The following is a 16,791-nucleotide window of genomic DNA, read 5'->3' as shown; positions in this document are numbered from 1 at the left end:
TGCACTAAAAGATGCCCTACAACCTTATCCTCAAGTGAAAATGTATTTCTTATTATAAATACATCAAACAACTTAGTTGGAGACACAATATACTCTCTATACATCTCTGAACTCTGCAATACCAACCAAGAGAACTAAAAAGGACTGAAAAAGCTTCTCCTGTTGCAGTTGTTTTAGCAGCAGGTGAAGTCAGGCAGATCTTATCCTGAGCAACAACTCTAGTTCATCAAATGGAATATACAGATGTTCCCAGGCAAGCTGAGAGCTACAACCTATCCAACATATCTGCCTTGGGGCTTCCTGCCAGCAGGAATTACCTTTAAAATGTCTGTAGGATGAGCCCAAGAAACATCTGCAATAGATGCCCAAATCAGCTCATCTGATTCATTTCAACACATAAGAGCAGAGGCTGTCTGTAATCATCCCAGCTTGCTGAGGGTCTCATTTTGCCATGCAGAGATACTTAAAAATCCTCCAGCTGTGCTACCTGCTTAAACATCAGCTGCTGACAGCAACCCAGTGTTTTCTAAGAAAGAAATATGATGTCTGATTTAGAGGTGTTGATTTTCTCACAGCCACTTCTCACTCAGTAGTTAACTGCTCCAATGCACGCTGGGGACCACAGTCACTTACTACTAAAATGACAACATCATCTGCAAACAGCCAAGATGCTGATATATGACGTATGATACCCGATGCTCTGCAAACCTCAGATGCATCTTGATTTCCTGCCCATTAAAACCATGAACAAGGGAGGAGGCAAGACATGCCTTTGGTGCAGTCTTATTTTTACACACTGAAGTACAGAGAAAAATCATTATTCATGCATATGTATGGTACAAGCAAACTCTCACAAATCCTCTAATGTCTTCACAATAACTGACAGTTGTCAGCTTTGTAATGTTCCATGGACAGGATGGAATCTGTATTAGTCCTCCTGAATCAGAATCTCAACTTTTAGATGAAGTATCCTTTCCAACATCCTGATGTAAATTAGGCTTTTATGAGAAGGTTGGGGAGCATGATACCCTTAAAACTTGAAACACCAAAAAATCTCCGCTGTAACAGGATTCCAATAAAGGCAGTCCCACAACCCTGGTGTGTAGCAGGGGTCTCCGAAAAAACTGTACAGTCCATGACCTTGTAATAGTAATAGATAGTTTATTCTTAAAAACAGAACAAAAACAGATTAAGCGCTTTCATTTCCAATGCCGGAAACTTCATCAGAATAAATAATGCTTGTCTGCTGATATCTTTTATACTATTTAGTACTAATTAGTTACAATTCAACTCAATTAAAATCAATTGAAAAACATTCAAATCAGTGATCACTGTGGTTAAGGAAATAAAGTAAATTAAAAAGTAAATTAAAAACAAATAAAAGCTACAGGGCAAGATGTAAAACACACTTTTGGTGTAATATGAACATAACTTAAAATATATAAAGAACATATATATAAAAAGAAAATAAGTGTAATGTATACATAGTTATACATTTTTACTATTTCTTCATTAATTTTCTTTTGTTATTAATTTTCTTTTGTTATTAACTTTTACCTTGTTGGTCCTTAACCTTAGGGCTGGTAAAAGTGACACATAATCATTTATCCCAGGGTGTGTACTAGAATCTAATCGCAGTTGCCAAATGTATTCTCTATAACATAACTGGTTTTCTCAATCTCCCCCTCTACTATTCCTTGGTAACATTTCCAAAACTCAAAATTTATAATTAGCTTCAGCGCATGACAATGTATGTCTATAAAGTGCATTTGTTTCCCTTTTCCTATTAACGTCATACATATGTTCATATATCCTCTGACGTAAATGTCCTTCTGTCTTCCCTACATAGTAGGCCCAACAGAAAGTACAGTAAACTAGGTATACAATCCCTCTTGTGTAACAAGTATAATATACTTTGTTGTCTTCACCCCTCTTTCAGGGGTTGAAGGTTTCACATTTACCTCCAAATGTATTCCATATGCACAGCTGTTGCTGTTAAAGAAATGGGCAGCTATGGACCTTCCCTACACCCATCCTGCACATCCCAAGCTATTTTCCCTACTGTCTTTCCCTCTTTGTGCCCCTTTTTCACCACTTTCCTATCTCCCCATTTTCTTTTCTTTCAAAGAAATGAGTGCAGGGGTTAGTGGGAGTAAGCACTATTAAGCAGTAGTTAGCGGGTTTGCGTGAGTGTGCGCTTGTTTGCACTTAGCTAAGCATTGCTAAGCGTTGCTCAAACCCACGCAAACCCGCTTACCACTGCTTAAAAGTGCCTTAGTCACTCTGTATGTGAGGGCCCTTGTTCTGCTCAGCAGCAAAATAAAACACCTCTGTCAGTCTCGAACCCGGGACCTTGTACACACTACACTGCATGAAGTACCACTCAGCCACGGTAGATACACAACAAGTTGGTGCTGAAATAAATATATCATACATCAGAATGAGTGAATGTAAAGGAAAAATAGGAATGCCATACCACACAACTTGTTCTGTGGATCTTTACCAACAGTTGTTGTGGGATTACATTACATGACTGTGATAAGAGAAGCAGCCATTCTAGCAGGAAATAATATTACATCATCACTTTACAAACCCCACACAGTATCACTGCAGGACAAACACTGGCACATCTGTTTAGGGCAAAGGCCATACCTCCCAACTGTCCCTAATTTTCAGGGATGTCCCTGATTTTGAAACAAAATTTAGCTCTGTCCCTCTGAATCCCTCCGAAAACTACTGACTTTGGCCAGAAAGGTGGTGAATTACACGTAATGAGTAATGACAATAATTAAGAGTTAGACACTTCTTTTACTTCAGAAAAGGTGTATTAATCCATATGCTCTGGTTCTCTCAAAGTCTCAGCTTAATGTCACTAATATTTTAAAGGTGTCCCTGACATTTTCTCTACTTTTCCCTGAGTCTGTTCAAATATGTACCTGAGTATTTGAGAGGTCTGGCAGAGGCAGAAACACAGAGGCATAGCAGCCTTTCTGCTGTTAAACACTGTGCAAATAACTTTGGAAGGAGTGCCGGAAGCATACCCTTATGTAGGAATACAACAATGAAATACAAAAGGGTGTAGCCATATACTGGTAGCAACCAACTGTAACAATGCCATTGCTCTAGTGCTGGAAAGACCTGTGTGGTGCACAGACAAAGAATAACAGGCTAATCTCTGGCTACCATGTGGATAGGTCCACAGTTGGGAGTTATGCAGACAGACTACTTGCCTTGATAAACTGACATGTACACAGCAACCCTGTAAGTCTGGCAAGATAAAATTCACACAATAATACTTACGCTCTCTGTACTTCTGCACCCCTACCCAAATGTAGAATATACATGTGTGTGCAGGGTCTACAAGGATGTAGGTAAGCATACTCACAGTACTGAAATGTGTCCAGTTTTCTTGAGCAGCTTGTGCTAATGTCAACACTAAAAAAGCACAAACTGTTTAGAACTGAGTAAATGAATATTCACAGTATAGCAGTTCTCAAACAATTCTTGTGCCAAAGGAATACATCTCAATAACTAGCTTTGTATGGCAGTTAATTGTAAAATTTGAAAAGAAAGTACATCCTTACATGTATATTGGGTTAGCATTTTGAGGGGTGAGTACATTTCTACACTGACAAGTGTGTACTGGAAGCAGCAACATTTAGGTCTGAGTACAAAATGTAAATCACTGGCTACACCCCTGGCTTCTGATATAAGAACTATACCAACCTTCTGTCTTAAACAATGATGTCCACAGCAAACAAGGATGATCTCCATCTTGGAAAGCTGAAAGGGCCACGCCTACCTGAGTTAGCAATTTATAGTACTGTGGTGCTATGACAGTGATTACTGCAATTACTACACAGCAGGCTGCATGCAATTAGCAAATGGTGGCCACTCATTGGTGCAGAGGCCATCACATGCTCATGTGCAAATACCTACAAAAGCAGGCTGCAATCGCTGCCAACAAACTCAATCACTCTATTGCAGAGACTGACAGAGAGAGAGAGAGACAGAGAGAGAGAGAGAGAGAGACAGAGAAAAGGAAAAAGAAAAATAAATAATATCAAATCATACAAAGGAAAGGTATGTGACACATATGTATTTACTGGCATGTAGTAGATGTTTTTGAAGAGTACTCTACATAATGTGAACCATTCATATGTGGCAGCAGTACTTATCTATGCACAGATGCCCTGCTTAACTACTGCTATGGACAATACAGTGTGTACCTGTGGGCAGTGGGACATGCCTGTGAAATGTCTAGCTCAGCATTAAATGTCAAAAAAATGATCCATGTTATCTGCGTTCTGTACAGTAGTGTGGCCAATGGCTGTTGGGTGGATTAGTGCTGCCATTATATAAACATGGGTGTGACAGAGCAACACATGCATGATAGTCATATTAAAGTGTAGCTTAGCATTGGCAACTGCTGTAGCAGTCTAGTATGCTTATCTAGCATCTGTAGCTATATATACCCTCTCTAATGTTAGTGTGTGTTCACATATGACACCTGTTTGTGTTAAAGCAAGGCCCAACAGTTCAGCTGTGAGGTCCAGGGACTTACAACAGTGTGGACCTTGTGTGAGTATGCCACACACATACTGAGAAATATATATATGTCTCATATATATTCACATCTGTATATGTGCATAGAGCAGGGGACATATTGCAACTGTTTGAGAAGGGTGGAGATATATATGTTGGTGAAGGTTAGTATGCGCATATGTGTATGTAGGTTTAAGTGTGTGATGAACAAGACAGCATACAGTGCTGGTATATGACATGTGGTGGTTAAACAGTGTGGGTGGTCTGTTTAGTTTGCAATGTTGAAGCCAGTGAGGCCTGCTAAAGCTACCTGGGCTGTGAACACTTTCAATGCATTTATTACAAGACTGCGATATTATTACATTACTGTACACCTCACATCCTTTGTATAATTGATATTCCCACTATGAAAGGTGAAATGTATATGTGCCTACATATATATGTATATGTACACCAATGAATGTGTATATGTATATATATATATATATATATATATATATATATATATATATATAAAGAGAGAGAGAGAGAGTCATATATACTCATGCACACCTACATCTACTTGTTGCAATAGATTATCTGTACTGTTGACTGACTGTGGTGGTCAATGTGTTTGTGAATACGTCAAAGATATGTATTTGTGGGATAGCTTAGTGGAAAACTGTTTATGTCATGGTATTATGGGTCCTTGCTTTGATCCCAGCAAAAGCTGTGTATTCTGTTGATAGGCAGAAAAAGTGCTATGGCATACAGTGTGATTAAGTCCCTTGGTTTTAACTGGAGTGTGTCATTGGAGGCTAAAGCACTACATCTATGATTATTGATTGGTACTGATGTTGAATCCAAATCCTGTGTGTACTGTAGTACTACTTGAAGCTCTGGGCCTGTACAGCAAAGTATGGTGTATGTCCACATTGCTTGCATCCACTGTTTTGTGTGGTCCCTGTATTCATCACAGATTACATTCCCCAAGATTAATGTTTTGTAAGTACTGACACACAGTACTGTATAGTACACACGTAAAGCTTATCTGGGTTGCCATACCTTTGTGTCCTGTAATTATGTCTGATGTGTGTGTGGGTATGTCTGTAACATGTCCTCTGTCATATGTGTGGTAAAACATATAACTGTGTATCTAGCAACATTTATAGTGGACTACAGCAGTATGCGACCTATATTCCCAATTGTGCGCATATTTTGGCCACGGGTTTGCCATTAACAAGTTGTGTGGTATAATAGTAATACATTTACTGGACCTTACACTCATTGTGATGGATGATATAATTCTTTACACATCAGCTTGATTTATACCTGCTGTGGCTAGGTGGTGCATTGTGTTGCATACAGTGTGCCAGGTACTCTTGTATAGTCTTATATAGTGATTTTATTTTGTTGCTGTGCAGAACATGGTTCATTAGATAGAGTGAGCCAGGCACTTTCAAGCAGTTGTGGGGTGAGCAATGATAAGTGGTAGTTAAAGTGTTTCATTCTCAGTTAGCTAATAGGTTGCTATATATGGCAGTTCAGTGATATCTGTACTGTATAATGTTAAATGTGCCATATGACTTGCTCAGACATATTTTTTCTTTATGTCTTCCAGGGATCATGGCACATCACAGAAATCCCAGCTATAGTAGTGCTGAAGATGAGATCATTACTAGCTGTATGATTTAGCATAACAGTCTAATGTTCTCACAAAACAGCCAGAACCAGCAGGAGCATACTGCAATGTGGCAAGATGTTGTCTGGAGGGTAAATGAGGTAGGCCTGCATAACCGGACATATGAGCATGTACGCCACCACTGTAGTAATCTACTTAGACATGTCCGTCAGCATGCTTCTGATGTGCGGAGACAACAGCTTGCAACAGGAGGTGGTGTTAATATCCATCCCCCCCTCACCAGAGTGGAGGAGCTGCTCCTGAGCCTCGTGGCACCTGCCCAACAACAACAGCAGCAGACATACACCATGATGGAGGTTGGAGCCACCCAGCAACCACACATGGAGTATGCAGGTAACATGGCATATCTGTAGACTACTGTTATCTGTATTGGTAGATCATGCATATGTGAGATGTGGAGTGTGTAGTTAGAAGATGTGGAGCCTGTTGTTGTGCAATACTGATCATTTGGAACATAATCTGTAGGCCTGTGAATGTAAACTGTTGTTCTACTGTAAGATTGCAAACACACAGTAGCAATGCCACAGTTGTGGCCACTGACAAACTGTCTCATCTCTATGTAGGTCCCTCTGGGGTGACATCAAGGCAGTGGACAGATGCTGGTGAGTGTGTTCTACATTTATTATTGTAAATAAAGAGTGCATGTCATAGTTAAGGTGTAGGCCATGTACACATGTAACACACCTACCCATAATGCATGCTGTGCATGTTTGGTGTAAGACCATGCACATCCCACTAATGTGATTAGCTGCCTCAAACACATGTAATACCCAGATCATCTCAAACAAATGTACCTACACTGTAGTGACCATTGGATAGGCAAAGTTGATACTCAACATGCACATAACATACACAACTATGTTATACACAGAGCATTTTAACATGCTACACATAAAGGATTCACAAACCCTCTGTAAAGACACACTCCAGTATCCAAAATGTTATCCATACATTACATATAATATACCTGAGGGGTAGAGGCCTATCATGGGGCATTTAAACACTCTGCAACACACTACACATTCATGACAGGGAATGCTCCTTATTGGCCTCCTTACAAACCCATGTAACAACTGGTTGTGAAATGGTGAATGTAGCCAAGGTAGTACAGTTCTGGTACAGCATGATTAGTGCTGGTTTGGGAAACATTTGTAGCCTTGAGTGACCACATAATGCTTCATGATGATGGCCTATGTTACTGTACCCCATCCAGTTATTGTACCCACAGTACTACACATAGCTTCCATATCTGTACACCTCAATGTTGTGTGTGTGCAAACATATGCACCTCTAAACAATATGCATACCAATCACCATTTGCACAACTGACACATATATGTCTTGTGATGCTATTGAGTGGCTAGGTCATATGATACACATTGGGTATGTGTGATGTTTAAATATGCAGTTGTGTTTTAGCATGCCATGTCATGGATGACACTGGCATATCCACAATATGATCTACACTCACCATAACTACTGTACATTGGGTATGTGGACGAATGGTGTTCCATCAATTATACATGCACCACTGATGATGTTGTGTGAATACTCATCATGCATGTGCTAAAACTGTGTCCACAATTATTTGCTAAAGACACAGAGGCTGTAATCAGCATTGAATACCTATCTGACACACAGATACACATCCAGCCATGGTATGTAGACCTGTGAGTTATGGTGCACAGTACATTACAGAGTTTTGAATACTTGCACAGCAATGTTGTGTCCATGTATGCATTGCATTCCAGGGGGAGGCCAATCACCTAATAACAAAACACATGCATCAAAGCCATGTATAGTGTTAGTAACAAGGACTGTCTACACTTGCACAGCATGCTATTGAGCAACACATGTCCTGCATGCTGACATGTGTGATATGACTGTTTTGCTTGTGATACTGTACCCCACCATCACCTGCTATTGTGTATGTTCTGAGATTGCTGGTGTTGTGTGTGTGTGTGTGTGTGTGTGTGTGTGTGTGTGTGTGTGTGTCTGCTTTAGGGAGGAGTGTATTTGTGTGTGTGCATGTGTGCACGTGTGCATGTGTGCATGTGTGCATGTCCATGTGTGTATGTGCATGTGTGCATGTGTGCATGTGTTCATGTGTGCATGTGTACATGTGTGCATGTGTGCATGTGCATGTGTGTATGTGTGTATGTGGTCTGACATCATGTTCAGGTCTTGAAGTGTGTTTCCTGTTTTCCTCTCATAGGTGCTGAGGTGGGGCTGGTTCAGTACAGCAGGGAGCCTGATGTCACTGAGACAGACAGTGATCATGAGGATAGGTGTGTTGAGGCACAGGCAGGTTTGTCAGGGTCTGTTGTTGGGCCATCAATTGACAGTACACAAGTCTCCACCCCATCCAGGCACACAGTCATACTGCCTGTACATCCATCATCACCATTGCCCTTAGCTGAGGGACAGTGTATGGTTGGCACTGGCCAAGACAGTGTGGTATCTATGGCATATGTATCAGGACACAGCAGCCATAGCCAGATGTCTGGAATGGTACCACATAGGCAGATGCCCAGGGGTTCCCATCAGAGCACTGCTGGTCATCATGCCCCTGGCAGATGTGCCACAACTCTTTCAACCATACGCATGTTCCAGGCTGTCATGGAGGCACAGGCACGAATGGAGCGGTACACCAGACAGGGACTAAGGGCACAGAGGGCTCATAACACCTCTGTAAATGACAGTATCCATGACCTAACAGGTACCATATGTAATTACACTGAGGTCATTGATAGACGTTGGGGTGAGACATTGGATGTCCTACACAATGTCATGTCTATGTGTCAGGACAGTGCATGACAGTTGAGACGTCGATGTGGACGTATGCCAGCAACATCAGCAGCTGGAGGTCACCGTGGACATCCGGCAAGTCACAGCCGCTCCCGTAATGCCAGTACCAGCCCCAGCAATGTTGGGGGCTGTCCATAGACCATCCTAGAAGATCACATGCATGTGGCTCTGGCCAGTCCCAGCAGGGACCTGGATCCAGTGGACATATGTAAACCTCTGAGGATAGTACCCAGTCTGGATTAGTACCTGATACTGTCTGTAGCACCCCTGCCAGGCACAGGTTCCATATCCATGGCCAGAGATGGTGATCTGTAAAGCCTGCCAGGTACAGTCTGTAGCTGTGCCACAAATCCCCGTATATGGCAGCCACATGGTGGAACTGTGTGCATGCAGACACACACACATAAACCAGAAACCTAGGGCAAACACATACCCGCACACATTACATCAACATTGGCTCATAACAGTACTCATGGCCCTCACACACACACTCACACACACATGTCGATTGTATGGCTCAGTGTAGGTCTCTGACAAACCAACAACACACCCTGTGCATATGATGAAACCTGTGCCACCTCCTGTCATCTGTAACATTGATGCAGGAACAGGCTAACATGGTGCTGATGCACAGGGTGACTTTGATAAAGTATAGCAATGGTTGAATGTGTAGCATGTTGTCAGCAGTAAAGTGTAATGATATCCTTGAAGGTGTAGCTGAGCAGGCATGATGCATTAAAGCTGTAATTAGCAATGTTGTATTGTTTCCACCAGTGTTTATTCCAATTGTGTTTTGTTTGCCCATGTGCCACTTAGCTGATGTGTGTAGGTGTGTCAGCATGTGTTATACAGTGGACAGTAAGTGTGGGGTGTGTGCAGCACAGGTTTGCAGGTGTACATTTGTGAACATGGTGGAGGTGCACTGCCTGCATGTACATGCATATTGGAAACATGGGCAGGGTGACATGCCCTGTATTGGCCAATGTTAACACTCCATAGTTTCTATTGGTAGCCAGTATGCATTGTACTACACACGTTTTGGAACTTGAGTACGCATGTGTGTGTGTATGACATGGATTGACACTCTACTGTGGGTGATGCTGTTGTTGCTATCTGTCATTGGTTTGCATTACTAAGGTTAACAGTGTCACAGCTGTATAATCCTGTATTAATACACACTGTTCACCTACAGGGTTGCATGGACTGTGCTATCACAAACACAAGAAATTCTCACTTATACAGTAAAAGTGCATTAGTCTCATGGACCCCTGCCATAAACTAAATATATAATAAAAGGTGTGATGTTATACCAAAAAAGAGTTACATACCAAGGAGGGATAACCTCTCTGGTCAGTATCATTTGGAAAATTCAATCCCTCAATAAACATACAAGGCAAGCTTCAAAATACAAAATGGCAACGATTCCAAAGACAACACTAAAGCTGTCTTTACTGTTGTTCATAATCTACAGAGGAAATCTCAGATTGGGTCACAGTTAATGTAAACGGTCACAAAGTACACTTATCTGACTGACATTACCAATTCCTTGTCAGACAGTTTGAATGCGGATTTCGCCACCCTGTCGCTATACAAGGGCCACATTTCCAGACCTGCAGAACGTAATATCTGATGATTCACAGACACTCTAGTTAAAACATCTCTTTAACAAGGTCCACACCACAGTGGCAATGGTACTGGACAGTGTCCCTGGCTGTGTCATACACAAGCTGACATATGAAGTCACCACTCACCTAAATGCTCTGTCCAGATGGAGCCTCTATACAGGTTACATACATGTGGAATGATGTACGGTAATGGTGTTCACAGTCTACAAGGGTTGAGCTACAACATCTTCTTCTCCTTTCGGATGCTCCCATTAGGGGTTGCCACAGTACATCATCTGTTTCCATGTCTTCCTGCCCTCTGCATTTGGTGCTGTCACACCATCCACCTGCATGTCCTCTCTCACCACAGCCATAAACCTCATCTTAGGCATTCTTCTTTTCCTGTTACCTGGCGGCTTCATCCTTAGCATCTATTTCATAATATACTCTGCATCCCTCCTCAGCACATGTACAAACCAACTTAATCCTGCCTATCTGGCATGGTCTACTAACCTTCAAACCTGGCCTGACCCTCTAATATACTTATTCTTAAACCTGTCCACCCTCATCACACCCAGTGCAAATGTTAACATAAATTGATTAAGGGTAGAACTACAACAGGTCCTGGAAACTCTCACTCTATAAACCAGACCAATGTTATCTGGAAGGCTATGGAGCACAGCATTATGGAACTCATTAACAGAGACATTATGAACCTGCAAACACTGCACCATACCCACTTAGGTTCTCTAAAGGCCAGATCATGACTCCTACACCTAGTAGACTTCAAGCCAGTCAACAAGGCTATAGGTGAGGGAGGGGAGGTCAACACAGCCAAGCTATAGCTCACCAGCAAATCATACCCATCCCACATACTGGTATTAGACATAACCTTAACAGACTGACCATAAATGATTGTTATATGATGGCTTGACAACTGACACACAGATGTAGACACACAGTAACATTTGCAGCCTCCATATACTATTCTATGCCAGTAACAAGTGGTATTTACCTGCACTCAGTCCTGGGACCACTCCTGTTTGGCATATAGCTTTCTTAGGTACAAGCAAACACAGTAGGGATATGTCTGCCCATGTTTGATGAAAATGCATACTGTGGGCTGCACTTTATTCTTCAGATGACGCACACATCCTCCAAAAGGGTATCATACAGAAAGATACCTGGTGTCAAACTCATGCTGTAATGCTATAAGCCTAAGAAAGCATAGTTATCCACTTTTAGAAAACAAAGTATCCCCAGAGTACCACATAGGTAGTAGCCCCCAAAATGTGGAACAGGTACTAATGTATACATAGAGCCATGTGTTAAGTCATCTCTCCTTTGATAATCACATTACCAAAGGGTTTTGGAAATCCCTCTGTGGAGCACATAAGCAATAAAGAGTTTGCATGCAGATCCACAGAGGTTGTTGCACACCTATAATGATTAGTCATCTTTGCCAGACTTTGCTTGCTTTGGAACAGGTTTCAAATATACCTCAAGCATAAACCCTCACTCACACTCTTCAATAGAAACCGTGATGAGTGGATGTGAAACAGAAGCCATAGCCCAGGGATCACTGCAGTGGCTAAGCTTGTCACAAGCATACAGAAGTGACCTAAGTTCTGGAAAGCGCCAGCACGCTCTGGCAAAGATAATACATGCATTCATGGAGAAAGCAGAGTACCCACCTATGAAATACTTGAGGTCACATGTATGTAATATGTATTTGCCCCACAGCTACCTTACATGTGTAATGCACATACAGTTGTCATTGTGATATGTCATACACTATAAAAATCAAAACCCATTCTATATTGGTCAACGGTGTCACACACCTGGAGCACAGACACACACACAGTCAGCAAGTGTGGGATTCAAACTCTTTCCTAACTACATTATGAGACGACAGCAGTACGCATTTACACAATGTGCTACACACATGACTGGGATTTTATTTTTCCACAGGTATATTTGTAGGATGGTGACATCATCGGACTGGACAAAGATGAGTATACCACTTTTAAGGTGTTTGAGTAGTCTCTAAAAAGGTTACTCCTTCCCAGCTAGACACACACACACACAGTTGGCAAATGCAGGATTCAAATCCCTATCGAATTACATTATGATACTAAAGCAGTACGCATTTCCATGACCCACTATACACATTGCAGAGATTGCACCTTTCCACAGGTATATTTGTAGGATGGTGACATCATCGGACTTGACAAAGATGAGTATACCACTTTTAAAGTGTTTGAGTAGTCTCCAAAAAGGTTGCTCTTTCCCAGGGAGACACACATATTTGGCAAGTGCATGATTCAAACCCCCATCTAACTACATTATGATATTACAGCAGTATGCATATGCATGGCATGCTATACATATTACTGGGATTTCACCTTTCCACAGGTATATTTGTAGGATGGTGACATCATCGGACTTGACAAAGATGAGTATACCACTTTTAAGGTGTTTGAGTAGTCTCCAAAAACACTGCTCCGCTCCAGGGAGACACACATAGTTGGTAAGTGAAGGATTGAAACCCCTACCTAACTACATTATGATACCATAGCAGTACACATTTACACATCACTGGAGTTTTTTCTTTCCACAGGTATATTTGTAGGATGGTGACATCATCGGACTTGACAAAGATGAGTATACCACTTTTAAGGTGTTTGAGTAGTCTCCAAAAAAGTTGCTTCTCCCCAGGGAGACACACACAGTTGGCAAGTGCAGTGTTTTTAATCCAAATTAAGTACATCTTTACACTTCAGCAAGCAATATGGAGTTACAGGGTGCAATACAGACATTACTTGCTGACAGTTTGCACAAAGGTTTTTTTCACATTTGCTAACCTCAGCAGGCTTATCATACTAGTGAGTGTATTGTATGCATAGGCCATGAACATATCATATATGGGTTGATGCACCACATGCTGGCACACACAGGGTCAAACCTTGAGTAGCATCTTACCTTCACCTACATGATACTTCAATATAACAGAAAAATGATAAACTTCAACAATTGGCTGAGCTTCTGGTGTCATTCAAAGGGGATTCAGTCTCTGTCTGCCTGTGATGACATGATAGACAAGCCTTGTTGCTTCACTACAGATGGTTTGCACCTGTCACCCCTATGCTTCTGAATACTGGCCAAGGCTCATGCTGTCCCCATATTACCTTTTTTAGGCAAGGCTCAAAAGTTCATAGGTTCATAGGTAGGTACTAGTCTATTGGCCCTGGGGCCTATACAAGGCCAGCCAAAAAGGTACCCTGGCTTTTGCCACCCAAGAAATTTATTTTCCTGTGCCACTGTCGTGCAGAGACACAGAAGTGATCTCCAGGGTGAATTTCCTATTTCCCATCCAATAATCAAGATTTTCCTTGAAGAGTGCTAATGAGGAGCTTTGTTTGATATAGATAGGTAGCTTATTCTGGAGTATGTGAAGTCTGTGGGACAGGAATCTATCCCTCTGGCATGTTCTGTTTATTCTGGTGACAAGGTTTAGGTCCCTAGAGCGTGTAGGATCATAGGTTCATAGGTAGGTACTAGGCTATCTGCCCAAGGGCATTTATAAGCCTAGCCAGAATGTGTTGGCTTTTGTCTCCCTTTTAAATTAGTTTCCTGGGTCTCTGTCTAGCAGGGCCACTGAAGTGATCCCAGGGGTAAATTTGCAATTTCCCATCCACTCATCAAGATTCCTCTTGAAGAGAGTCTGCAAGGAGCTCTGCCTAACATCAACTGGGATTCTATTCCAGAGTGAGGGAAGTCTCTGGGACAGGAATCTATCCCTCCAGCACATCCTGTTTATTGCTTTGCTGAGGTTTAATTCACTGGAGCGTGTGGCTCTAAGAGATTTGTTTTTCTTGAGGTGGAGCATGTCCATTAATTCCAGGTTGGACATGGCCTTATACGTCAGGCATAGATCACATATGAGCAGGCAGTAAGCAACCGAGTAGAGCTGGAGTTTCTTTAGTCGAGCTGCATAGGGCATCCCTTTGAGGCCCATGATCCTCTTGGTGAAGTACTTCTGTGGTCTTACCAGCTGTTGCATGTGCCAATTAAGGTACATACCAAATGGGGTATTGTACTCTATTATGGGCCTAATGAGTGATGAGTAGAGGGGGACAATGACCTCTCTTGATCTAGAGGTGAACCCTTTCATGATTAGGTGGGCTACAAAGAAGGAATAACTAACCACTTTGCCAATGTGATTATCAAAGGAGAGGTTACTATCTACCTGGGTCCCCAGGTCCCTAATTACATTTTCTGTATCTAGTGGATTACCACCTATGTGGTAATTTGTGGGCACTTTGTTTTTTCCAAAGGGGATGACTATGCATTTTTTGCCATTCAGCTTGAGGCCATGGTTTTGACACCAGGTATCTGTCTCTGTAAGACCTTTCTGGAGGATGTCTGTGTCAGCCAGAGAGTCAATTATAGCCCCCAGTTTACAGTCATCTGGGAACTTGGTCAGCCATAGTCCTCCCATGCTTGCCTGTACCTCAGAGACGTATATACTGAACAGGAGGGGTCTCAGGACCAAGACTTGTGGGATGCCAATTGTGAATGGTTTAGAGTTGAACATGGCACCTGCAACTCTGACCATGTGTGTTCTATCTGTGAGCCAGTTGGCCACCCATCTCGTGACATAGGGGTTAATGTTCAAGCTGGTAAGCTTGTCTATGATGCCAGAGTGGGGAATGGTGTCAAAGGCCTTAGTGAGGTCCAGGTAGGCTGTGTGGACTACCTTCCCTTCATCTATAGCCTTGGTAACTGTTTCAAAGAAGTCAACTAGGTTTAGGAGGTAGGATCGGCCTTTAACAAAGCCAAATTGGGTAGGTTCCAGTATCTGGAGGTTCCCAATGTCTCTGTTTATGAGTTGCATGATAATTCACTCCTTAGCTTTGCAGACCAGGCTGGACAAGCTTATAGGGCGATAATTCCCATGTTCTGTTGTGGCACCACCTTTGTGGAGCAGGATGACTGTTGCTGTACACCATACTTTGGGTACATAGCCTGTGGCAAGGTTGAGTCTGAACAGTGAATGTAGGTGAGGGTTTAGTTCCTTTTGGAGCTCGTGTAAGACGCAGCCTGGGACACCATTCAGTCCCATTGATACTGTGTTCTTAGCTTTGGAGAGGGCTGTTTTTACCTGCATGTCCATGAAGTTTGGGGCTCTGCATTCTTCTGGAATGGACACGAGCCCTTTTGGGGGTGAAGGGGGTGAAGTTTGCACTGAACTTGTCCACCAGGATATCGGCAATGGCAGTTGGTTCAGTGTATTTTTTTGCCATTTTGCAGTAGCTGAAAGCATATCTGAGAGTTGCCACCTAGATGTTTGATATAGCTAAAGAAGGCTTTGTGGTTATCTTTAGATTCCTTGGCAATTTTTCTTTAGAAACTGGACTTGGATTATTTTATGAGCGATCATAGTTTCTTGCTAATAATGATCAGTGAAGCCTTTCCTTTTTGGAATTTTGCTCTATCATGTGTTAGTTTCCTCCTTCTGTTGTATAGCTTATTTATGAGCAAGGACCACCAGATTGGTTTCTTCTTTTTGGAGGAGTGAGTCTTGGTTTTATTTGGGATGGCTCAATCCATGCATCCCTGTAGATGCTCATAGAATGCACGTGTAAAGGATTCTGCAGATTGGATAGCATTATCCTGTAACAAGGGGGCTTTGAAACTTTCCACTTCAGGCTTGAGAAGTGTGAAGTTTGCTTTTGAAAAGTTTTTCACAGTGATTTTGTTGACTGGGGGGGGGTCAGGATGTGGATGTCCAGTGTGATTACTTCATGATCTGATATTACCAGCGAGGGGTTTACCTCTGGTGTGGAACACTGTTCCCCCATGTTCGTGATAATCAGGTCCAGTATATTGTCACCTCTAGTGGGTGTGGTGACCAGCTGTTCCAGGCAGTTTGAGTTTATAAACTCTAGGAAGCATTGGACAAAGGACTTTGTACTCGAGTAATTCTCCCAGTCACTGTTTGGGTAGTTGAAATCTCCTCATATCATGGTGTTTGGTAGGACCTTTTTATTTCCCAGTGTTCTCAGGAATACTGAGTGAGGGTCCTGGGACAAGGTATGTGATCTATAGCAGGCTATGATCTGATAAGCAGCTTTGCCCAATGTTAGTTGC

The sequence above is a fragment of the Protopterus annectens genome, chromosome 3.part1 (genome assembly GCF_019279795.1).
Source record: "Protopterus annectens isolate FY-2018-M chromosome 3.part1, PAN1.0, whole genome shotgun sequence".
In the NCBI taxonomy this organism is placed as follows: Eukaryota; Metazoa; Chordata; order Ceratodontiformes; family Protopteridae; genus Protopterus; species Protopterus annectens.
This window is presented reverse-complemented; position numbering follows the sequence as displayed.